The sequence below is a fragment of the Urocitellus parryii genome, chromosome 10, assembly GCF_045843805.1.
Source record: "Urocitellus parryii isolate mUroPar1 chromosome 10, mUroPar1.hap1, whole genome shotgun sequence".
NCBI classification, from domain to species: Eukaryota; Metazoa; Chordata; class Mammalia; order Rodentia; family Sciuridae; genus Urocitellus; species Urocitellus parryii.
Genome location: NC_135540.1, coordinates 75,432,105 through 75,459,134, shown reverse-complemented (window position 1 = coordinate 75,459,134; position 27,030 = coordinate 75,432,105). Strand labels below are relative to the sequence as shown.

Sequence of the window (27,030 nt, the reverse complement as noted above, 5' to 3'; positions counted from 1 at the left end):
ATCAGCAGAGAGAGGTATTACATTGAGGGAAAACTAATAAAGGAGAAACCAAGCCAAGTGAAATATCAAAAATAAACAAAAATGGCTGGGAATACAAATCATGTCTCAATAATAACCATGAATGTTAATGGCCTAAACTCACCAGTCAAAAAACATAAACTAGCAGATTGGATTGCAAACAACAACAACAACAACAACAACAACAACAATATGCTGCCTCCAAGAGACTCATCCCATAAGAAAAGACATCCACAGACTGAAGGTAAAAGGTTGGGAAAAATCATATCACTCACATGGACTGTGGAAGCAAGCAGGGGTTTCTATCCTTATATTGAATAAAGTAGACTTCAAGCTAAAGTTAATCAACAGGGATAAAGAAGAACACTGCATACTGCTCAAGGGAGCCATACCCCAACAAGCCATACCCCCCCAAATGGAGCATCTATGTTCATCAGACAAAGTCTTCTCAAGCTCAAGAGTCAAATAGACCACAGCACAATAATTCTAGGTGACTTTAACACACTTCTTTCACCACTGAATAGATCTTTCAAACAAAAGCTGAGCAAAGAAACTATAGAACTCAATAATGCAATTAATAACTTAGACTTAACTGACATATATAGAATATTTCATCCTACAATGAGTGAATACACATTCTTCTCAGCAGCACATGGATCTTTCTCTAAAATGACCATATATTATGCCACAAAGCAACTCTTAGCAAATACAAAAAAGTAGAGATACTACCCTGCATTCCATTATAATCTATCAGATCATAATGGAATGAAACTAGAAAGCAATGATAAAATAAAAAATGAAAGCTACTCCAACACCTGGAGACTAAATAATAGGCTACTGGATAAACAATGGGTTGCAAAAGACATCAAGGAGAAGATTAAAACATTCTTAGAAGTGGGGCTGGGGATGTGGCTCAAGCAGTAACACACTCGCCTGGCATATGCAGGGCACTGGGTTCGATCCTCAGCACCACATAAAAATAAAATAAAGATGTTGTGTCCACCGAAAAACTGAAAAATAAATATTAAAAAATTATCTCTCTTTCTCTTTAAAAAAATTCTTAGAAGTAAATGAGAACACAAATACAAAATATTGAAATCTCTGGGACACTATAATGTTACTACTAAGAGGAAAGTTCATTGCATGGAGTTTATTCCTTAAAAGAAGAAAAAGTGAACAAATAAATGACCTAATATTACATCTTAAAGCCCTGGAAGAAGAAACCAACACCAAATTAGAAGACAGGAAATAATTAAAATCAGAGCTGAAATCAATGAAATTGAAACAAAAGAAACAATTGAAAAAATTGACAAAATAAAAAATTGGTTCTTTGAAAAAAATGAATAAAATCGACAAATGCTTAGTTATGATACCAAAGAGAAGGAGAAAGAAAACTCTAATCACTAACATACCTGATGAGAAGGGAAATATCACAACGGACAATACAGAAGATAATTAACAATTATTTTGAAAACTTGGACTCTAATAAAATAGAAAATATCTCAGGCATTGACAAATATCTAGAGTCATATGATTTGCCCAAATTGAATCAGGATGATATACACAATTTTAACAGATCAATTTCAAGTGATGAAATAGAAGATGCCATCAGAAACCTACCAACCAAGAATAGCCCAGGACTGGATGGATATGCAGCTAAGTTCTACAAGACCTTTAATGAAGAACTAATACCAATACTTCTCAAAATATTTCATGAAATATAAAAAGAGGAAACACTTCCAAATTCATTCTATGAGGCCAGTATTATCCTGATTCCAAAAGCAGGCAAAGACACATCAAAGAAAGAAAACTTCAGGACAGTATCTCTAATGAAAATAGATGTGAAAATTCTTGATAAAATTTTGGCTAACCTAATACAAAAACATATCAAAAAGATAGTTCACAATGATCAAGTGGGGTTCATCCCAGGGATGTAAGGTTGGTTTAATATATGGAAATCAATAAATGTAATTCATCACATCAATAGACATAAAGATATGGAAATCAATAAATGTAATTAATCACATCAATAGACTTAAAGATAAGAATCATATGATCATTTCAATAGATGCAGAAAAAGTATTTGACAAAATACAGCACCCCTTCATCTTCAAAACGCTAGAAAAACTAGGGATAACAGGAACATATCTCAACATCACAAAAGCTATCTATGCTAAACCCCAGGCCAACATCATTCTAAGTGGAGAAAAATTGAAGGCATTCCCTCTAAAAACTGGAACAAGACAGAGATGCCCTTTTTCACCACTTCCACTTAACATAGTTCTTGAAACACTGGCCAGAGCAATTAGACAGACAAAAGAAATTAAAGGAATACACATAGGAAAAGAAGAACTCAAATTAACACTATTTGCCAATGATATGATTCTATACCTAGAAGACCCAAAAAATTCCACCAGAAAATTTCTAGAACCAATAAATGAATTCAGCAAAATAGCAGGATATAAAATCAACATTCATAAGTCAAAGGTATTTCTGTATATCAGTGACAAATCCTTTGAAAGGGAAACAAGGAAAACTACCCCATTTACAATAGCTTCAAAAAAAAAAAAACTTGGGAATCAAATTACTGAAAGACATGAAAGACCTCTACAATGAAAATACTAAAGAATACTAAAGAAAGAAATAAAGAAGACCTTAGAAGATGGAAAGATCCACCTTGTTCTTGGATAGGCAGAATTAATATTGTTAAAATGACCATACTACCAAAAGCCCTATACAGATTTAATGCAATTCCAATCAGAATCCCAATGACATTCCTCATATAAATAGAAAAAGAAGTCACGAAATTCATCTGGAAAAATAAGAGACTGAGAGTAGCTAAACCAATCCTTAGCAGGAAGAGTGAAGTAGGTGGCATCAATATACCAGACCTTAAACTATACTACAGAACAATAGTAACAAAAACAGCATGATATTGGCCTCAAAACATACTTGTAGACCAATGGTACAGAATAGAGGACACAGAGACTAGCCCACATAACTATAGTTATCTTATATTAGACAAAGGTGCCAAAAACACAGATCAGAGAAAACATAGCCTCTTTAACAAAGGGTGCTGGGAAAACTAGAAATCCATATGTGACAAAATGAAATTAAGCCCCTATCTCTCACCATGCACAAAACTCAACTCAAAGTGGATCAAGGTCACACTGTGCCTAATAGAAGACAAAGTAGGCCCCAATCTCCATCATGTCAGATTAGGCCCCTACTTCCTTAATAAGACTGCTATAGCACAAGAATTAAAATCAAGAATCAATAAGTGGGATGGATTCAAACTAAAAAAGCTTCTTCTCAGCAAAAGAAACCATCAGTGAGGTAAATAGAGAGCCTACATTTTGGGAGCAAACTTTTACCACATGCACATCAGATAGAGCACTAATCTCTAGTATATATAAAGAACTCTAAAGTTTTAACACCAGAAAACCATATAACCCAATCAATAAATGGGCCAAAGAACTGAACACTCTCAGAAGATGATATACAATCAATCAACAAACATATGAAAAAATGTTCAACATCTCTAGCTATTAGAGAAATGCAGATCAAAAGTACTCTCATTTCACTCCAGTCAGAATGGCAGCTATAAAGACACGACAACAATAAGTGTTGGCGAGGATGTGGGGACAAAGGCACACTCATACATTGCTGGTGGGACTGCAAAATGGTGCAGGCAATATGGAAAGCAGTGTGGAGATTCTTTGGAAAACTTGGAATGGAACCACCATTTGACCCAGCTATCTCACTCCTCAATCTATAACCAAAGGACTTAAAAATAGCATACTACAGGGACACAGCCACATCAATGTTTAAAACAACACAATTCAAAATAGCTAAATTGTGGAACCAACCTAGATGCCCTTCGGTTGATGAATGGATAACGAAAATATGGTATATATACACAATGGAATACTGTTCAGCACTAAAAGAGAATAAAATTGTGGCATTTTCAGGTAAATAGAGTTAGAGAATATAATGCTAAGTGAAGTTAACTAATCCCCAAAAACCAAATGCCAAATGTTTTCTCTGATTCATAATGGGGTTGGACCCAGGGAGCATGGGTGAACTAGATGAACTCTAGATAGAGCAAAAAATGGGGAAAGGAAGGGAGGGGGCATGGGGGTAGGAAAAACGGTGGAATGAGATGGACATCATTACCCTAAGTACATGTATGAAGACACAATGGTGTTATTCTACTTTGTGTCCAACCAGAGATATGAAAAATTGTGCTCTATATGTATAATATAAATTGTAATCCATTCTGCTGTCTTATATAACAAACTAGAATAAAAAAAGTTCTCTTTAAAAAAAAGAATTTTTCGGGCCTGGGGATGTGGCTCAAGCGGTAGTGTGCTCGCCTGGCATGCGTGCGGCCTGGGTTCGATCCTCAGCATCACATACAAAGATGTTGTGTCTGCCAAAAACTAAAAAATAAATATTAAAATTCTCTCTCTCTCTCTCTCTCTCTCTCTCTCTCTCTCTCTCTCTCTTTAAAAAAAAGAATTTTTCTTCTCCTTCTGGAGTCTTTTTAAAAGGAATATGCACCCAATCTATTGCAAATTATACTCCCCTTTCAACTAAGAATGATTTAAGTTTGTCCCTTAAAAGCATCAAAAATACACATACAAAAGTCTCTCTCTCTCTCTCTCTAATACATAATTGAAAATTAAAAGGAATAAAATGAACTTCTTTGAGTACGAGCAGTTGAAATAACAGACTTATTAGATGTCATGATAATTCTCCTAGATATTATAGAGATACAGATATTTTTCCTTCATTATAAATGTGTTCCATTTTCCATTTTACATAGTCACAAGAAATATGGTTATTCCTTAAATCCTTTTTTTTTTTTTTAAATACAAGGGCACTCAACCACTGAGCCACATCCCCAACCCTACTATTTTGTATTTTATTTAGAGATAGGGTTTCACCATGTTGCTCAGTACCTCACCTGAGGCTGGCTTTGAACTAGTGATTCTCTTGACTCAGCCTCCCAAATCACTGGGATTATAGGCATGTGCCACTGCACCTAGCCCTTAAATCCTTTTTAACTACAATTAATAATATAAAATCTTCAGGTGTGCATTAAGTTGATATTTAACAATGTAATTATCAATTCCTGAAATGAATAATCCTTACAATCATGAACTCAAACTTTTCTCTTAGTAGTGAAAATTTACCTGAATTAAACTTCATATTCATTAAACAAGTTTAATAAATTTTCTTTTACATTTACAATAACACAGGCCTTTAGTTTGTTTTATTATTATTTTAGGCTTTGGGGATTGAAGCTTGGGCACTCTACCACTAAACTACATCCACAGCACTTTTTTTTTTTTTTAAATTTCACTTTGAAAGTGGGTCTTGCTAATTTATCAAGGCTGTTCTTGAACTTTTAATCCTCTTGCCTCGGCCTCCTGAGTCTCTGTGATTACAGGTGTGCATAACTGACCTGGCATAGCATGGGTCTTTATTAAAAACAAAACTTTTTAAAAAAATTGTCCTTACTTGATTTCATTGTATTTCAGATAAAAGCCTAAGTTTTTTTATTTCAATATTTTGCTTCAAAATTAATAACAATACCTATTACTCGTTTTTGTTTTTTCTGCATTATCCTGACTAAAATAAAAAATACAAAATGGGAATGAAAGTTGATGGTGTGTGTGTGTGTGTGTGTGTGTGTGAGAGAGAGAGAGAGAGAGAGAGAGAGAGAGAGAGAGAGAGAGAGAGGGGGGAAAACATGCTAGGTAAGGACTCTACCACTGAGACCACAGAGCTACATTCCCAGACCCAAAGCTGATGTTGTATCTAAATTTAAAAAAACAATAAAAACTACCATAAGCTAAAAGACTACAAAATAGTGAAAAATACTTTAAAGAGCTAACCCATTTTGCAGCACAATCATAAGTAAACAAAGAGCTGGAAGATGGATAGCCAGACAGATGGATACATAGAAAGACATAAGACTAAAATAGAAAGATAACATCCATAACTGGAGATGCCTCGGAAAATTGAATCTAATAATAATGTAGTAATTTACAAAGTACTTTGAGTACTACAAAGTACTCAGTTTCAAAAACAGGTCCACCTCAATCAATTTTCTTGAAATAAATAAAAAGAAAGATCCAATGAACAATGTTATACCATCTATAAACACATAGCTATTTTCTTAAATAGTGCCAGAATTTCCATAAATCAAGTTTAGCATGAAGTGGTCAGACAGGGTACTAAGTAGGTGGCCCTAAATGAGGGTGGATGATCAGTATCACTATGTTACATGTGCTCCATCACATTTAGATTGTCTCCACAGAGGGCTAAGTCCATCAAGGGGGTGCAATGTATTACCTGTGCTAATACGTGTGTGGATTGTTTTAATTCTTATTTGTGTTCTTTTTCAAATTGCTCCAGCTTTCTTATTAATTCTGTGGGAAAATTAAGTACTATTTTTAATGTTTTGTTTTGTTGTTGTAGATGGACACAATACTTATTTATTTATTTATTGTGCTGAGGATTGAACCCAGTGCCTCACACATGCTAGGCAAGCACTCTATCACTGAGTTACAACCCCAGCCTAAGTCCCAATATTTTTATTAAGCAATTTTTCCAAATACAGTGTTTTTCAGCAAACTTTATATATAATGTATTAGTAGAAGTGCCTAATTTAATCACCCCATTCTAAAAATTAATTTTCTGCATGTTTTATAACAAAAATAGATTAATAAAACATACAAGAAAGTAATGATATATACATTTGACTGCACAGTTAACCTATTAATTCATCAAAAGGGAGAAAAATTGAAAGTGTTGTGAGGCCACTGATCTATATTACTCTGCATGGAGAGGAGGCAGTAAATGCAGACAGAACTTGAGTGTGGAGAATGAAGCAGGGAACTCTCACCAGGTCAGGTAACAGAACACAAGATGGTTATACAGAAATAGAAACGCATGAAATGATGTCTTCTGAAACGAGACACTTGGATAGAAAAGCAAGACAGACCTCGGTCATGCAGCAGACAAGAATGGGGCCGCTCATGCCGAACATTCTGAACACTCCGTGGCAGCATTGATCATGTTTAACTCTAGTTAGCTTTTTGCTTTTTTCTGGCCTCCACACCAGTAAGAGCTGCTGGAATAGGGCACCATGGCTCATTCAGTTTCGTTGGTCCTTCCCACAGGGCAAAAGTTCTAGTACATAGTAAATGATCCCCAAGGCATTTGCCGAATGAATTAAGCAACTTATGATTGAAGATGCATGCTCATTTGGAAAGAAATAAGGGAGAAAAGCAAGAAAAGAAAAAAAGAAATGAATATTTTTTTTTCAGATGTCCAGAATGGTCAGAAGGAGATCAGGTACATTAGTAATCTCAATTACTCGTTCCCACTTACAGAGAGAAAACTGAAGTTCAGATTGAGTTCTTCACCCAAAATGGACTAGCTACTAGTTGGGCTAGCTACTAGTTGGGCCAGAATTTGAAATGTATTATGATTTCGGAGTCCATTTTATGGGCTGATTTATGGTTCCAGTAAGGAAGAGAATCTCTTTAGAGGGCAGCTACAACCAAAGACCTTTTTTTTTTGCACAACATAGACGTCACAAGATTCTCCAAAGTTCAGCATGTCAGTAATATCATAACCATGACTTCTTACCAGGAAAGACAAACCAGTTATTAATAATTTGCTACTTTCTTTATGGTTGAGTTCCAGTAAATTCATTTTAGTTTGTTTACAATATTGTTTAAGACTCAAGGACTGAGCCATAGCTCAGTGATGAGGCACTGCGTTTGGTCCTCAGCAACATAAAAAAACAAATAAAACAAAATGTGTGTTGTGTCCATCTACAACTAAAAAAAAAAAAAGACTTAAAATAGATTATAGTGCTGATTGATTCTGTCTCTAATGTAGAATCTGAGACATGAAATGAAAGTGCACTTATGAAAGATAAAGTTTCATTATGTACAAGGTCACTAGTCTGTAATCAAAATATAACTTGTTAGATAAAAACAATTCATTCAATCTATTTGAAGTTTGTGAGTAAATAATTCATAATAATTTTCACAGTTTTTCATGTGGGTATATTAGTAACTTAGACAATATGTAGTGCACAGAAGACTTAGGTTAAATGTCTAGTTTAAAGAGCAATAAACTTAAAATATTGGCTATAGGTATTGTTTTTTTTTAATGAAAACAATATTCTCTTATCCTTATCTTAGTGTGTCAATAACAAAGAGTGTTCGGGAAAGGAAAATCTAGGGTGCTATAATATTTTTCCTTGTTGGCGAGAAGAAAGGTCAGTGGTCCATCTTTACTTTGTCACTCAAAGGGGAGTTAATAGTGAAATAAATGAAGCCTAAGTTTCAAGGCCCTTCAATGGTCTGGTTCTTCCAAGGCCCTGAAGAGGCTTTATCAATGTGCTCACAGGGTAACATATTTTCGCCACAGTCTGATGAATGTCTTCCTTCTATTCTAATTTACTGACCTTCTTGCTTTCCCTTGGTAAAGCTGAAGTGAGCATTGACATTTTGGTTTTCAGCTAAGAGGAAGTTGTATGGAGGACACATTCAGCTTAGGTTGAATGGAATATGTGTGTACAATTTGAGAAAAGGCTGAATGATCTTTTTATTCTCTTTGTAGAAAGTGGTATCACAAAATGGTCAACAAAAAGTGATCAAAGAGTCCATTAAGATCAGAAAAAAGGTGCATTGGGTGTTTTATAAACAATATTTTCCAAATTTTTAATGTTTGTATGTATTTGCTCTTTCATACATTTTAACTTCTTTTCTTTTCCCTTTTTTTTTCTTTTGGTGGTGCTGAGGATTGAACCCAGGGTCTTCTGCTTGCTAGGAAAGCACTCTACCAACTGAGATATACCCCTGACCCCCGTTTTAATTTCTCATGAAGTACTTTTTAATTCCAAAGTAGCAGTCAATATTTTATTCATAATTTTGTACTTTCTTCAAAATAAAACTCCTAGATTATATGTGCTTTAGGTCCCTCAAAACCTGGACTGCTACAAAGTAATATGAAACATTTATGGGGATAAAAACCCTAAGAATGTGTAACAGATTTATGCACATTCATTACAATAGATCAGAAAATCAATGCCCTTTCTTCCAACCAGGAATTATCTAAGAAATTGTTATTCAAAGGAGCAAATAAGCGGGAATAATTCTAATCTCACATTTGCTTGATAATTCCTCCTCTTATTTCAACGTTACCCTGGTCAGCAAACAGAAATACAATTGTGCCATTTAGAAGGCACTATTCAGTACAAGGAAACTTCAAGAAAACTCATGAAACAGTAAAGAATAAAGGAGAGAACACTGCTCCCTTTAAGACAAAGGTCTACTATTCCTTCCTGGCTTACCCCAAATTACCCTCCTGAGGTGTCTGAAACATTTTACCTCTGTTTACATCTAATATCAAAGGAAAGCAGCCCAAATCATTCTTAAATGATTATATATTACTATATGATGAGTAAATATTATTCTACAGCATAAGTGGGTTTTTAATGTGCTCCAAATGCTAGGTAAGGCATATAGACATGGGTCCCCATGGACAAAACATCTACAGTCTCCAAGAACCCACATGTTCATATCATCCCCAAATAAGTGAGTAGACAAAGCCTCCACTAATCAGTAGAATTAAGTCCTAAAAAGGTCAACCCAGAAGCATTGAGGCAATGTGAAAATAAATTGCCATGCACAGCCAGATACACCAATCAGAGCTCTCATGGACACATTATGAAAGGTCAGCAGAGTATACCAAGCTTGCACTGTTTCCTGGAAACAAAATCAGCAATGGAGGTCAGTCTACTCTATAGCTCCACCTAATGCATTTAAGTTTACTACTTAAATAAAAATATCACATAAAAAGCACAAACAACACAGACAGGAAGTGGTTTCTTATTTCTAGATAAAATTGGCTGGCAACATTAAAGGTTAGAGAAAGAGAAGAAAAAAAATTATATATATATATATATATATATATATATATATATATATATATATATATTATGACATTGATAAGGGGTAAGAGAAATTCTGTTGCTCTACAGTACTACTGACATTACTGTTAATGATAATCATAGCTAAAATTACTGACCTATAGGCCTCTTCTGAATAATTCCAATTACAAATACCCTACTCTGAATTCTTAGTACAATTTTTCTGACTGTTTTGTATATGCCTCAACTTCACCTCCAGAAAACATATTTTTCACAAATCCAATATAATTAGCACCTTTAATAAGATGCTTCTACTACTCTATAAAAGAGATATAAAATGATTATGGAAATTAATGGAATAATAAAATCTTTTCCTTTTCTCAAAGTGAGTATTAAAAACGTGTTCCCTTTTTCTGTTCCTCAGATTGGTATCAAATCAGTGATTTTTTTTACTGAAAGTTTCAGTGAAAGTTTCTTAGTTTTATGATTCTCCAAAACTCTGCACCCTTAGAACAGGGCTATAGTCATTTAGAGAGATTTAGATAATCATAGAAGATGCAGGGCAAAAACAGCTGGAAGCATCATCTGGTAACAATGCCTGGGAGTCAGAGCTAATCCAAGTCCTGAAAAATCAGAATGCTTACAGAGAATGATAGAAATAGTATAGTCACATGACATTCTCAGCATTCTGAGTGACAAACACTGAGGGCTGGATGTATCAACCATCATACTCAACCCTCACTTCTTTGCTTAGCGTTTCTGAAGACTGCAGAGTAGGCCCTCTTTACTGCCAAGTAATAGGGCTTTGGGCAATCAGACACAGGCAGACAGCTACACGGGGGCAAGCAGTATAGTAAAAAGAGGAAAGATGGAGCTGCTACTGCCTTTTGTCCTCTTTCCTGACTTTGAAGCTGCAGCAGCTTTTGTGCTTTAGTTTGGAAAAAAACCCTGGAGCATCTTGGAGGCAGCAACCTGAACATCAGGAGCCACCAAGGCACTATGAATCTACCCCTGGGCTTCTCGTTAGGTTAGAAATTGAAACCCCTATTATTTTGAGCAATGTGGTCAAGTGCTTACTTATTTGTTGACAGGTGCAGGACTGATAGACTTGAGGGAAGGAAGACATCAGTAGAGGCCAATTAGATTGGCAAAGAATCATCCATAGGCAGTAGGTACTATGCCAGTTAGTATTGAAACAAGAGTTTTTTTTTTTTTTCCATACTTGTACTTAGAAAAGTTACCCTGGCAGAATTCAGAAAATGAACAGAAATGAGAAGTTGTCATCTCTCTTAAAGTGACAAAGTTATGGTTGATTTTTTGGAAAAAATATACATGATTTTAGATTTACAGAAAAATTGCAAAAATAGTACAAAGTTATAGTATCCTATATAATAACTTACTCCCGCATTATTAATATCTTACAAGGATATTAGGGCAGTATGGTACATTTGTTGTAATAAATGAATCAACATTAGTACATTACTAGCAACTGAGATCCGTACATTATTCTAATTAGTTTTTACCAAATCCTTTTCTGTTTCAGGCTTCAACCAAGCATACCACATTGCATTTAGTCATTGTGTCTTCTTTGGCTCCTCCTGAGTGTGACAGTTTCTCTGACTTCCTCTGGTTTTGAGGTGTATGCCCCTCAATTAGAATTTGTCTGATACTCATCTAATGAATAGAATGGAATTATGAATCTAGGGAGGAAGCCCACAGAGGTGAAGTGCCCTCCACATCAGATCACATCAAGAGTGTATTCTAACCTGACCTGTCACTGTGATGTCAAATTCAGTCACTTGATTGAGGTAGTATTTGTCAGGTTATCTCCCTTTTAAAGTTACTTTTCTGCCTTTCCTTCAATACTTTTTATAAAGAAGTAACTACTCACAGCCCATACTTAAGAAATGGGGAGTTGTTCTGCATTTGCTTGTGGTATAGTATCTACATGAATTATTTGGAATTCTATCGAGATTTGTTTATTCTTTTTTTCTTTCTCTCTCTCTCTCTCTCTCTCTCTCTCTCTCTCTCTCTCTCTCTCTCTTTCTACAATCATTTATATCAGTTATAGCCCATAGAGATTTTATAAATAATAGTATATCCCTAAGCTCTTATTGTTGCTCTAATTGTTCTACTTTCATATTATGAACTGTTTCAATTGACTCTTTCATCATGTGTGTGCACATGTGTGTGCATATGGGTTAATAGCACTTTCTTAACTACTGGCACTAGAAAGTGTTCCAGGTTCATTATGTGTGTTTCCTGCTTTAATCCCAGAATCTGACATTTAAGGAGATCTGGTACCTTTAATTGGACAATGCTATTAGAAACAAAGATCTGGGAGCTAGGTGCCTGGAAGACTACACCAAAAGTTATTTAGAATGTTCCACTGTCTTTCTTAGGTGTAACCTCTGCACAACTCATATCTTTCTCCCACAACTCACTCCTTTTCCCTCTTTTAATAATCCAGTTTCATAGTATGATTAATTAATCCCTGTTTTCTTTTTTTCCTCAGTCAATGGAGGAAATATAGATATTCTACAGTTCAGGCTTTCCAAGTATAAGGACAGCATAAATTCAAAAATTTCACAATAGAAAAAAACAACTTCTTCTCATCCTTAGGAATTTTCTTAGCATTTCCATGCCCATGCCATGCTGTACACTTCCGCGTCAAACCTCTGAGAAGAAATCATCTTTCTCTGCTACATATCATACTATCAGACACACACACACACACACACACACACACACACACACACACACACTTCTCTCTCTCTAAAGGAACTAAATAGAGGACTTTTAAATCATCTAGATCATTACTGCCTGATAATAGCACTGAGGATTAAGAACTGAGTATAAAAATAGGATTCTAAATAAGGAAAGATGAAATTTCGAGGCACAATTATATTTCCATTTCTTCTCCTTAAAAAAAATGACTAATTTATTGAGCAAGATAAAATGATCTATTCTACTTTCAGGAAAAGAGGATTTCCCAAATAAATAAAAGAGGCAAAAGAAAAATCCTATATTTATTATTGCCTGTTTCCAGACCACCTATAGCTCTTTCTAGCCAGCTAGAAAGCAGAATATTTTTAACATTAGTTATTTTGGTAATGAACATTCTGACAATGTACAAGTCTGACATTCTCTTAATTCTAACATCAAGCATACATGCAATAGAATTCATGTGACCCCATTCACACTGGATTGACCAATATTTAAATAGAAATTACATTTTAGAAGAATATAGGGTTCTTCCATTAGCATTATTTTTTAAAAGTAATGAAAATTATTACTAAGCGCCTGTTGCATTATATAAAGTATTTCATTTAATCCTCCTGATTAGTCCTCCAGAGTCAAGTGCTTTGAAGACATTTTTTCTACTAAAATGTATATATAGACTACTCAGATGCTATGTTTATCAGAGTGCCAGCAGGAAATAGCCCATGCCAAGTAATCCATGATAATCCATGGAAGGTTTGAAAAAAAGACTATTCACAAAGGCATGGGCAGGTGGTAAGGAAACCACAAATGCATTACCCCAGTCTCCCCACTGCAGGGCTGTAGGCTGAAGCCAGAGGTGATCTACTCCTCCCTCCAACTACAGAAAGGGAATGGGGTGGGGAGGGAAGCATGGGACCATTTTATTCTTCCTTCTGTCCAATTCCTGGATTAGGTTCCCCATGTCCAACTCCACCAAAAGGCATGGAGCCAGGGAGGTGTGGGAATGGGCCTCACAAATCTGCCTCCAGGAGCAAAGGGCAGAATGGGAGTGGTGGACAGCCCATCAGGAAAGGCAAACAGAACAGTTCAGCAAACATCAAATGTCCTCTGAGCACAGCAACAACAGAAATATGGGAATCACTGATTCTCTGGAAAACAGACTTTAAAATCAGTGGCAAAAGGTTTGACAATGGAATCTTTCTAAATGTGTAAGAATCAGAGTGAGTTTATTGTTGTGGAAAACAACATACAGAAAAGTAAAAAATACAGGTAGAGCCTTTGCTCATTGACAGAGTAAGGCAAAGCAGTGTCATAGCCTTTAAGCCAATAATAATAATAATAGTAATAATAATAATAATAATAATAATGATGTCAGAAGTCTCCAGGCATATGCTGTTGTTTGGCAAAGAAATTCTGAGTCATGAGAAGATATTCCAGGTTTCTGAAGATTTAGTTTTGGTTCTGTCATTGAGGAGAAGGAGTTTAAATAAATGATTCATAGCTATGTGCCTCTATTACTTTTTCTGACTCCACTAGAATACCTTAAATGTAATGTCATGTATATATTCATTGAAGTTAATATTACATATGATTAATGTAAAATGAACTGCAAATAAAGCCAATAAAGCATTGTTGTGAAGACCACAGACACAATGGATGATAAAAGACATTATAATTAGAAGACAGTAGGCACATTTTGCCAAACAGATGTTTCCAGAAAATCAATGCATTTCTCCTCTCATTTTAACTAATGTTTGTTGCATTTTTCTTTTCATTGCTGTGTGACTCAGCATAAAATGTCTAAAATCTTTACAAATATGTAGATAAAAAATCATGGGTTAACAAAAGTATAAATATTTTAGCTAAAATTTTAGTATTCAGTTACATTTTGAATATATTACAGATGCTTTCTACAAAAGAATCCAAAAGGAAATCTTTTTAATATAAATAATCCCTAATTTAATAGAATAATGCCTTATATTTTATACACCTTGATTTCAACATCCCAGGTTTATTTCTAAAGTAAGTTGCATAATTAATCCCCCAAAATAAATACATTATAATATTTCCTAATTATAATTTGTGATTAATTAAAAGTGAACAATTGATTTAACCTCATGGCCAAACACAGGAATTAATTTTGCTGTAATAACCATTAACCTAGAAAATCAAGGATTAGCTTAAAAAGCTTTTATTCATAAAATAAAGTAGAGTAATATTGCAAACAGATACAGTAAATAAGCATTTTTCTGAAATGTATTCCAGTAAGAAAGCCAGGAGAAAATGGGAAGGACCAGCCAACTCCATCAAATCATTTCTACATCCAGCCATAGGAAACCAGCAAGGGCCTTTTAAATGATGCTTGTTGGTAATTAGGGCCATTTGCTCACAGGGTCAAAGCACCACTTGAAAAAAGGAGAGGACAGGATACATGGAACTTATTCTCTCAAAGCAACAGAGTTTCCTCATTTCAAATGTATTCACTTCTCAAGATGTTACTATATTTATTTTTAAAACATTTTAATGGAAACCCTGGGTCGGAGCTTCTCTATTTCTCTAACACAAAACAGAAAAAATAAAAAAAATTACATAAATTCCCCTTCCCTAGGGGTTCTGTATTTCTGGATCCTTCATGCTGCTCTTATTTATTGCAAACGAGGTCAGCTCTGAGAGACACCTCTGAAAGATTCTTTAGTCCTCATCCTCTCATTTACTTTTCCTACCTTGGCTCCTCCCCAAGGATACATTCTATACCTGTTCAACAAAGAGATCTTATTTTCCTTCAGAGTCAGATAATTGCCTGTCCATCATAAGTCTTGCCTGAAGGTCTTTGTATAGGTATCTCTGCCAAGCCAGAGGAGAGTAATTCTGAGTTTCCTAGAATATATCAAATTCCAGATAAATCTGTACCAAATTTTACATGGTTAATTTAATCCTCTTACATGACTGTACTGTTTTCTTTGGCAGGCTTTACTAAAATCTTATTCAAATTTCCTGACCACCATTCAGATTTGTATTTAAGGAATAATAAGCTATTTCCTAATAAATATGCCCCCTTTCTCCCAAGCTCATCTCCCACACTCAATTTGATAGTTCAAGTTTATTATTTCATTCACACTAACAATGAAAGAATATTACTGAAGTCCAAGTATATGAAGGGTACTTTTCTAGGCAGGAAAAAATACAAACTCACAACAATGACTAATCATAGTTCTAAAGAGTGGATAGGTAATCTGTGCCCCAAATTATTTTTTATTTATTTGATTAACTCTCACTAAGTAGCTATTATTGACAGACATGATGCTAAGTTCTAGAAAGACAGATAAACAAGCAGAGTTCATCTTTGATTTCACTGAACCTACAGTCCAGTGTGACAGAAGGTTTTTTTAAAGGCTACACACTAAGCAAATAAATAAATGGCCAAATAATTAGAAATTGTGGTAAATGTTATGAAGAAAATAAACAGAATTCTGTGGTAGAAAAATAGAATGGTTGTCTTGATATTTAGAATGGTTAATAAGGTTTAAGATGAGACCAAGCATCACCAAACAAGAAAGATAGACCTGTGAGGAGATGGAGTGGTTGTGAGTATAGGGCCGTAAATTTGAATCCTGGAGGTTGTGTAGTCTCAGGATCACCAGAAAGCCAATGTCGTCAGAACATAATGTGTCACGGGGAGGTTGGCCCAAGATGAAGCTGGAGTCAGAGTTGTCATTCTATGTCTTCTCATCACAGAATCTGTGGAAAGTTCCAAGCAGGGGAGGGACATGCTCTGATTTATGTTTGTTTATTTGCATTAAAAAGACAGAAAATGAAGCAAAAGGAATTGATAGAAGAGAGGGAATGCACAAAGAGTTGCATTTTTGGAAAGTTAAGTTTGAGATGCATGTGGAGGAGAGTTGGCTCTCTGAATCTGCATATCAAGGGAAGAACCTGGGCAGGAATCAGAAAAGGAGGTGAACCTTGATGGAAAAGCTAAAACTCTAGTTGGCTATTCAAGAAAGATTAGAATTAAAGAAGAGGAGGACGGCATCAAGTACTTCAAATTAGAAATCAACCTCTTTGTGGACCAATAAAGCTGAACCACAATATAGATTTCTTTCTTTCTTTCTTTTTCCTCCTCCTCCTCCTCCTCCTGCTGCTCCTCCTCCTTCTTTTTCTCCAGCTCTAATTTGTATTTTGTTTAGAGACAGGGTCTCACTGAGTCGCTGAAGCCAGCTTTGAACTCATGATCCTCCTACCTCAGCCTCTCCACACAGATTTCTTGTAGAGATGAATGAAAGAAAAAAAAATGTTGGAGAAATGAGTAAGGACTAAATTGAAAGAAGCTTTAAATTGAAACTCCTGATTTGGGGGTGGGTTCCAAATTAGGGAGCCATCAAGGATAAATGGGTAGAGACATGGGGTGGTAAGTATTATTTAAAAGAACTGTTTTTAACACAACTGTGACTGTACATGCATAGTGTTTGCAGGTAGGGGAAACCTTAGACTGATGTGGGGCAATTTCAGGATATCACTTCAGGAATTGTTATATAAATGGATAAATGTTTGAGCTAAGAATACTAGTCAGAGAAATAGACAGGAAAAGAAGAATAAAGTAAGATAAAAAGAAACTGTGGAAACTATTTGGTGCCTGAGATGATGAGGGTGGAAATAAGAAGAAATGTTTCATAAAACTCCATTCATACTTCTTTTCTTTCTCAAGTACATACATGGGCAATATACCTAACTATTACTCACCATGTCTGTCTTGCTTCATTTCTTCTAGAATGGTAGGTAGGAATCAAAAAAGCAATGCTGCTGGACATCAGGGCAAAACTGGTGATATCCAGGCTAGACATTCCAGTATAGAAATAAGGAATGTTGAAAGATAAGATTCATATCTTCAAAGCCTATGCTTTGATGAAGGAAAAGTGCACAGGGCAGTTCATACAGCCTAACATTTACTTTGTTACTGTCTTAGTCTCATGTTAGACCTTCTCTTAGAAAAGGATGATCACTAATGAGTAAATTTTATAAAAGTTCACTAAATAAACAAGAAATGAGAACATATAATCTCCAGCAAGAACTAACTGAACAATGTGGCAATAAATGTTTTCTATTTAATTTTAGCATATTTATTCTTGCTATGTTGTTAAAATAGTATCTGATCTAAGGTAATACTTTCCCTTTTTATGTCTTGGTTTTACCATCTATGAAAAGAAATCACCTAACATAGTGAAGTAGGAGAGTGGTATGTTTCAATGTGTGTGTGTGTGTGTGTGTGTGTGTCTGCACACATACAAATGCACAGAGTGATAATATATATATATATATATATATATATATATATATATATATATATATTCCTTTAAGGGACTAAGGAAATATAGAGGGATCACTTACATAATAAATACTGATAAAATGGACTGGAGAAAAACCATTTTCAACATCATGCATTCCTCTAAAAGCATTTTATTAAAAAAATCAGTAAAAAAAGATTTACAATGTTAATAAACAATCTGCTCACAAAATATGATGAATAGGTAAAGTGACTGTCATGATTCATTTCAATAACTAATGAAACGATAAGATGAATGTCAGCACTTGCTCTCCATAATGCCCACCTTCATCCTACCAGTGACTGACAAATGATTTTGTATGGCATCTAGGGTACAATATTAAATCCGCTCCTATCCATCCATCACTTCATGGTTGTCCTGTTCTCAGGAACTTCTGTCACTTTTAATGGCTACTTCCCTTTAGTAATTGGTACTTCTTTCAAAGTGAAGTTGTCTATTCTAAGCTAGCCTTGGGTTTCACAGAGACACATGCAGTAAGAGCACCTAGTCATTAGAGATTATTAGACTGGTGATTCTTCCATAATGGATTCTACAATAAGCCCTTGAAGGGAGTCCCTGGATAAGAGGGCTGAAAAGTATTAATATTAAGCCACAATGAAGAGATGTTACAGAATATCGTGTGTACTTAACACTTGGTCTTTGGAGAGAATATCTCTGTAAATTGCAGTTCCTTCTTGGTATCGTCTGTGTTTTTTTTTTTTTTTTTCTGGAATGTATATCAATGTGCCCTCATGGGGTACCATGTTTCACAAGTCACTCTATTTACCCACCTCTCTACACACTTGCTTTTTATATTCTCCATAAATAGTACTTTGTCATGTAATTCATCTTCCATGCCTCATTCATTCTAAATCTAAGCTTCTTGGCTCTGTTTCTGCCATATTAAAACATTTCCCATGGCAAGCTCATGTTTAAAAAGAAAATCAATTGTTCTGATTCATTTGACATGAGCTCCTGGGTGTTTTTATAATTTATTGTTCACTCTCAGGTCAATACCTCTATGATACCAGTATTAAATATTAAAGGCTGCTGAGGGCACAATCCTTATCAGAAAGCTCTGCCCTGCTAATATCAGGGAGAATAATATCTTCCCTCCTGGGAGAATGCTTGAATTTATTAAAATTGTAGCTATAAAACTTGGGTTTGCCACTTTGAAATGGTGGTGAAGAACAGGACTACATGGGAAACTAAAAGATGACCAGGGAAGTTCAAAATGAAAGGTGGTCATCTGTTCCCTCTCTCTTGCCTGCTGCAAAAATGGCCTCATTAGTAAGTAGGCTTAGGCCTTTCAAAGAAACTGGAAATTAAAACTCTAGGTTACAGGCAGCTGGAAGAATCTGAGAGTAATAAAAGTCTATGCTCCTAAATACATATTGGTGGCAATGGTCCTGAAACTTCATTCATAACCACAGCCTGGCTACTAGTATCAGACATCTCATATTAAAAAATCACATCTCAAGCCAGCCTCAGCAAAAGCAAGGTGCTAAGCAACTCAAGGAGACCCTGTCTCTAAATAAACTACAAAACAGGGCTGGGGATGTGGCTCAGTTGTTGAGTGCCACTGAATTCAATCCCCATACCAAAAAAAAAAAAAAAAAAAAAAAAAAAAAAAAAAAAAAAAAACCCAAAACAAAACAAAACAAAACAAAAAAACCCTCACATCTCACATTAAAATCTAAAGGGAAAAATTCATGTAGCTTACTTGTAAGAGGATATTTCAGTAGTTTTATACAAAGTTCATTTGTATTTAAACAATTGAGGTTTATTACTCAAAATGCTGATTCTCATTGAGGAGTTTACTTTTATCTGCCAGGATTACTCTATCACCATTTTCTATTTTTGAGCCATATCTGAATGTTATTTAAATATATCTCTTTAAGTTTCTGACATCAAAAGCTAATGAAATAACCCTTAAAGGGTGTCTAAAGGTATGTCTAATCCTCATTAGCTTGTGGCTAAGGACCTGATTCTGTAGTGCATAAAAATCAAGCTGTTCTCACAAAGGGCATAAATTCCAGGCACATCTTGGCAGGGTGTGTACTTTGTGTATGCATGTATATATGAATGCATGCATGATTATATACATGCATGTGCATGTGTGCATGAACACGTGTAGATTATGTGTATATATGTATAGGTGCATGGATACACATATACTGTGTATATGTATATATATCCATCCACTATATATGTGCTGTATGTGTGTGTGCATGTGAAAAAAAATATATTATATATATGTATAAAATATATATACATATGTGCACACATATGCATATATATATGCAAAGGATGTCAGACCTGCACCCCTTGCCTTTTTTTACTCCCATTGTAGTAGGTCAAACCATGTTTTAGTGACCATCAAAGGCCTGCAACAACGTATGAAAGTGGGAGAGCTTTGTCTAAGACCTAAAAGCAGGTAACGGCAGGAGATTCAGGCATCTTCCCCAAGTACCATACTGCTTAGTGTGATGTGAAAGGTTCTTCAATATCTGGCATCTGCACACCTCTCTAGACTCAAGTATTTTTGTCTTTAGCAGATTCATCATTTTCTTCTCTCTAGGTAAATTAAAATCTTGCAAATCTTATAGGCCTTCCCAGATGCTCCAAGCACCATGCTACTTTAAAAAAAAAATATGTACACATGTCTTTTCTTTTTCCTGGAATACCATCCTTTCTCTTTTTCTCTCAGCCTGATTAATTTCTTCTCTTCCATGACATTACTTCTTAGAATCACCCTGACCATAAAATAAAAGCCAAGTTTTGGAGCCATAGCTTGCTAGATATTGCTTTATTTTAACATTTACACAAAACACTATGATTGTGTTTACTGAAGACCCTGTGCATGAATGCTGCTTAGTTGCACAAAGCATTTATTTATTTTCAGGCAAATTCCACTGCTATGAAATGGGAGTAGGAGCAAAAACACATTTCCATTGTGCACATTTAATGGCATCAGACATTAAAAACAGTGAGAAATTCCAAAATAAAATGATGGAAAGCAAGACTATGTATGACAAAATGGTTTAAATGAATAGAGATGAGAACAATCACGTAAAATACCTCTGTCTACACTGGCTGCCTCATCTTAGTAAATTCAGGGGCTCCCAAGACCAGCTAAGGGTCCTGTCACTCTCTTTGCTTTTGTTTCACAGATGTCAGTGCTGTCTTCCTCGCCCTCTGAACATTATTGCCATGAACACTTCATATATAGTGGGCTTTTAGTAAATATTTCTTGAATTTCATGTGAATGAATGAACAACCAATTGAAGAACTTTATTTGTTCCCTTTTTTCTATATTTCTTTTTTACAACTCTTAAAGAACCTATCTTGTAGTACTCCTCCTGTTCCCTGTGTATCTTACAACTTGGAGAAAACACCAAAGGAATCAAGAAAATCTATGTTTTCTCTCTCTTCTGGGATGTGGGAGTGAAAACCTAATGCCTTTTGCTTCTTTAATAAGGAAGGGTATAACCTAGGATTTTTCCAGCCACCACATTGTAGTAATATTCCCAACACCAACACTGTAGAGAGATCATTTCTGAATACAAAATCAAAGCACTATAAGTTTGAGTAAATAGATTTGAATTAATAAAAAATAAATAATAATTAATCTTGGTTATTAACTTGAATTTGTAACCCATACTTCCTTATTCTTAAATCAATTAAGCAGTGGGAAATGGTGCATATATGATGCATTGCTGTGTTATCAGAGAGCAGCCTACTTGGACACTTTCTTCCTGTGAAATAGCCTGCTCTCCTATAAAAGAGGAGAGTGCTTTTTAGAATATGTATTTTCTTTTCTATGCATGACAGTGTTTTTGTCTTGTAGTTTGTAAAGTGTGAATAAATATTTATGAAAACACCTTTGTTCTGCTTTCCTCACAGTCTTGAAACATTAAGGAAGTTTGTTCTTGCTAATAGTTCGATTCATTACCCTGTACTCCTAAGTTCCTAGAGAGCAGAGACATGGCTTTGTTGACTCCCATGTCCACAATATATCTAGAACAGAGCCAAGCACAAGTGCTCAGTAAGCACTTGCTGAATGTTGGTTTCCCAAAGGTGTACATTCCAGCATAGTCTACGTATCCATCAGTGGAGAAATAGTAAGCACATTTTGATGAACCTACCTTTGTGAGATGTGTTTGATGTGTCAAGTAGGAACAATGTATTGCCAAAAACAGTATAATCATATTTTATGGAAATATTATGTATATACCTAAAAGGAGTCATAGAAAAATACGAAAAGGTTGAGGGAGATTATCACCAATGTTGTATGTAGGTTTGAAAGGAAAAAATTAAACAGTTGTTTCACTTCTTTATATAATTACCTTTAAAAAGCTTTTTAGAATTATTATAGTAGCATAACTTGTGCATTGTAAACAGTAAATGTGGAGACAAAATGTTAAAAATTAAAATATCCTTAATGTTTGTCCTTTATCTTTCTATATCTATGTGTGAAGACACTTTTGACCACAAAGATATCATTCTATATTCATATTTTCTAGTTAATATCACCTGTAGTTTCATTATAGTAAATTTTTATTTCATCAAATACATACTCATATTGATAAGTTAGAACTTACCAAATGGAACTTTTATTCTTAGAAAGTAAACAATATAAAAGTTCCAGATTGGGGGAAATATTCACAGTGTATCTGTCTGACAAAGTATTTCCACTCATAACATATAAAGTACTTGTATAATTCAATCATAAGATGACCTGCCCCTTAAATAAATGGGTAAACTATTTAAACACTTGACAAAAGAAGGTATGTGAATGGCCAAAAATTACATAAATAGATATTTAATATTATTAGTCATTAGAGAAATACAAATTAAAACTACAATGGAATATCATTAAGCACCCATGTGGAATAGCTGAAATTGAAAGTCCAACAGTATCAGAGGTGGCAAGAATGTGACACAACTGGAAATCTTATACTTGCTTTTGGGAATTTAAATTATAATAACTTGAAAAATAGTTGACGAGTTTCTCATAGTTAAACATAATCCTTAGCAAATTACTCAGTTTGTGCATAAATGTTCATAGTAGCTTTCATCATAATAGCCTGAATTTAATCATATTTAATCATAATAGCCTGAATTCTATCAATGAATATTATTAAAAGTCAATTAAAAGTTTGATTTTATGGGGGGATGGTTGGGTAGTATAACACATCCAGAGTCTAGCTTCAAAGACAGATTCTGAACCCTGCTTTTCTAAACAGTATGTAAACATCCTGGGAGCCTCAGATTCTCCATTTACAGACGGCTAGCCTCCCTGTGATGTTAAACCTAGACATGCGGTCCTGTATTTGATTATCTTCTCTCTTTTTCCTGTGTACCCCACTTCTGTTCAGTCCCAACATTTCAGATTTAGAGAAAAAAACAACTTGGGTTTAGAATCTGGAGAATTAAGTTTTCCTTCTGGCTCAGGGTCTCTTATTTTTGCATATACACATAGATACATACAAATGATGTCCACCCACATTGGGCTAATTATTAAATACTAACTAACACAGGGTTATTGTGACTTTTAAATAAGATAATATATGGAAAATTATTTTGAGAAGTGGAAATTTCTACATTGATGCAAAGTATTAGCTGAAATCTTCAGGAGTGTCGGGGATCGGCTTGACTGCAGGTGGCACACAGTACCCTGGCCACACAGTACTACGTACACAAGAACAAAGTTAACACATGATGAGGACTTTGGACAGCATAAAAGCCTTGAACCTTTGTTATTAAGACAACTTTAGAAATTTAAAGGTGCCAAGTGTTGTTGTTTTTTCTTGGAAACGCTGCCTTATGAGCATGGTTGACTATCTATTTCCTATACTGTGAAGTCATTCCTGAAAATCTTTTCAAGTGGCAGGAATCCAGGGATCAAGAGCATAAAAGCTATCTGAGTTCACTCATGGGCCCAGAATGAACACCAGTTCTACTTCAGGCTAATGTGAGATACACAGTAACTAAGTTCTGAGTTTTCTTGGCTTTCTAGGATAAGGGAAAGGAAAGAAATGAAAGGAGCAAGAAAGAGTTGAACCTTTGATGATTGGCAACTTTCCAGAAGGAGCTTTAAGGTATAAAGACAATGTTTAATAACACTTTCAATTTGTAAATAGGTGGGAAGGGAAAGGAAAGGGAAAAATGGAGGAAATGACAAAGTTTACAAAAGAAGATGGCAATTTGCTAGTCTTAGAACTTTGCTACTTAATATTTTCTTTCTGTGAATTTACAGTAGCTAGTGACACAATGACACCAATACCTGAAAAGGCCCTTGCAGCTAACTATAGTCCACTGAGAAATTAATTTTCTAATTTTTAAATTCCATTAGTTCAAAATTTTATTAGTTTGTATATTGAAAATATTGACTACTCTGTATTATCTGAGATTCCTGTTCATATGGGTAGAATTTCTGTAGTGCTCATTATGTTATGCAATCATTTTTTCAGACAATTAAAGACATGCATATATATCTACAATTTGGAGACTTCTTTTGTCAGCCCATTTGTCTGAATTCGGGTACAGGAGTGCACAGCAGATTTGTGACACCTTGAAGGCAACAGTGTGGTGAAATGGAGAGAGAAGTTTCAGAACAGAGATTAGACCACAGGAGCTCCTATTTCCTCACTTTGTAACCCTGCAACTCACAAGCTTAGATACCCTTAGTGTGAGTTTCCTCATCTGTAAAACATACTTTATTCTTTTTCAGAATCAAGACATATTAAATTGCTAAACTTGCTAAACTTGAGGGACATGTGACTATATTCTTGGCAAATGTTGCCTCCCAAACATCACCACACCCTACTCCCCAGTCTCTATGTTTTGGGACAGATGATTTCATATTAGGCATGAGGGCTATTCATGTGCCCTGATCTTTGACCAGGATTGCTGCTTTCACCACTGGCTGGAGTCAAACTGATCTCCTTTGCAATTTTCCTCAAACAAGTCAGGTTTGTTCCAGCATCTGAATCTTTATGTTTGCAGTTTCCTCTGTCTGAAAAACTCATCACACATCAGGAACCCTTAGATCTTTGTTCAAAAATTCACTTCAGAGCAATCTGTCTTGACCATTCTGCATAAAGCTATACCTTGCCCCACCTATTCTCTTCTGTCTCTTTTACCATGCTGTCTCTATGAATATGACTCCTTCCAGAATGACATATTTTACAATTATTTCATTAAACACCATTTATGAGTATTCTACATTGCCACTAAATATCCTCTATGTCTAGCATGTAGGATTATTAAGGGCCAGGACTTTATCAGTTTATTTCACTGTTACACTCTCAGCACTCATAATAGCCCTATCACATAATAAAATCAATGAGTATTTGTTGAATGAATTTTTTAAAAGAATCCAAGAAATTTCATAGTGCTCAAAAAATTAGGTGACACTTTAAACCTTCTTTGTAGAAATTCATTGCAGATTATCAAGTGAATAGTACTGTCTAGATATTTAATTGTCATTGTAAATATTTAGTAATTTAGATTTTTTACAGATACTCAGGATGGTTTTACTAGAAATCTGATGTCCACAAATTCCCAACTCTGGACCCTCTAAACTTCACCCTTTTGTTTTTAGAACTGGCTGGCATACCAGGACTCTCAGAAGAGTGTATAAATTTCATTTACTTTGGTTGAATTGTATTCTAGCCTTTGTTGAGACACAGGCTGGCAGAAAAATTATTGTAAACGTTATCTGAGATCTCATTCTGGAACATAAATAATGAATAGTTTTAAAGGAGGTTCCAATGCTGAAGAGTAACATACTATTCAACCATGTTTCAGAAAACAAACTATGCAAATCCATTTCCATTTGCTTTTCCCAATTAAAAGGCTAAAAATCAATTTTTCTCAGATAACCATGGTACACTGATGAAAACAATATTAGAATACTGACAAATTATCATTATCTAAGACAAACAAGGTAGAGTGAAAGTTGGTTAGCCACAATAAGAAGTCTAAGAATAACCCCAGTATCATCAGAGTGAGTTAATTGATTATTTTATAGGTGTTCCAATAAGAAATCTGAAGTGTGGAATTCAGAAAAACACTTCCATAACCCTAGTGATTCATAGAAGGTGATTTCTGTTGTGCTGTTTCACTTATTTTGCAGCAGGAGCAATAGCTAAGATATCAACAAAGTACCTTTCAACACAAAGCATCATTGATTATCCTGACTTAGGAAGGTGAAACTGATTTTTCATGTCTCTCAACTAAAGGAAAGCAGAGCAGAGAGTGTAAGCAAGGTTATCTGTGACAAGTTAGCTTGTTTTGCTTCGCTCTGCTGTCTAACCACATCAATAAACAACAACCCCATAAAAATAAACTACTAAATAGAAAGACAGAAATATCATATTTTTAAATTTATAAAGTATGTCTGGGCATGGTGGCACACACTTGCAACTTCAGCTACTTGGGAGACTGAGGTGAGAGTATCAAAATTCAAGGCAAGACTTGACAATTTAATAAGATCTTGTCTCAAAAATTAAATAAGTAAAAAGGTATGGGATGTACCTTGATACTAGATTGAAACCCTGGGTTCAATTCCAAGTAAAACACACAAACAAAAAGTATAATCACCAATACATCTTTAGTTGTTAAATAAGCTTTCATTCTAGATTCCGGTTGACTAAAATGTTTTTAATTTAGGAAAAACTGGGTCCTAGAGTAATTAGAATAATGCTGCAAATACCCACCAGTAGTAATTACTATTCTCTTACTTAATTTTCCTTAACTGTACTAACATAGATCTAACACATATTTCAGAATTTATTGTTGTGTCAATTACTTTGTCCTGAGTGACTGGGAACATTGCTGTCTTAGTGAATGCAGGAAAAACTCCTACTGAAAGGAGAGGAATGTGACTGTCTCACTGCAGTATGCAGATTTTAAGTCCCTTGTGTATATAAGGAGTGGTATAACCAATGGACTTAAAATCGGCATACCATAATGATACCGCTGCATCAATGTTTATAG

At 34.9% G+C, this 27,030-nt stretch overlaps 1 protein-coding gene across 6 annotated transcripts in view; it reads right to left on the bottom strand.

The window, feature by feature from the left end:
- Positions 1-27,030, bottom strand: part of Arhgap24 (Rho GTPase activating protein 24) — a 721,844-nt gene that overhangs the window by 114,346 nt on the left and 580,468 nt on the right. Inside the window, exon 1 of one of the 6 annotated variants that reach the window (XM_077803275.1) lies at positions 16,267-16,420. The exons of the other annotated variants lie outside the window; for them this stretch is intronic. The gene's annotated coding sequence lies outside the window, so the exon portion shown is untranslated. Of the gene's footprint in view, positions 1-16,266; positions 16,421-27,030 lie in introns of those variants that run through there. 6 annotated transcript variants of the gene reach the window in all.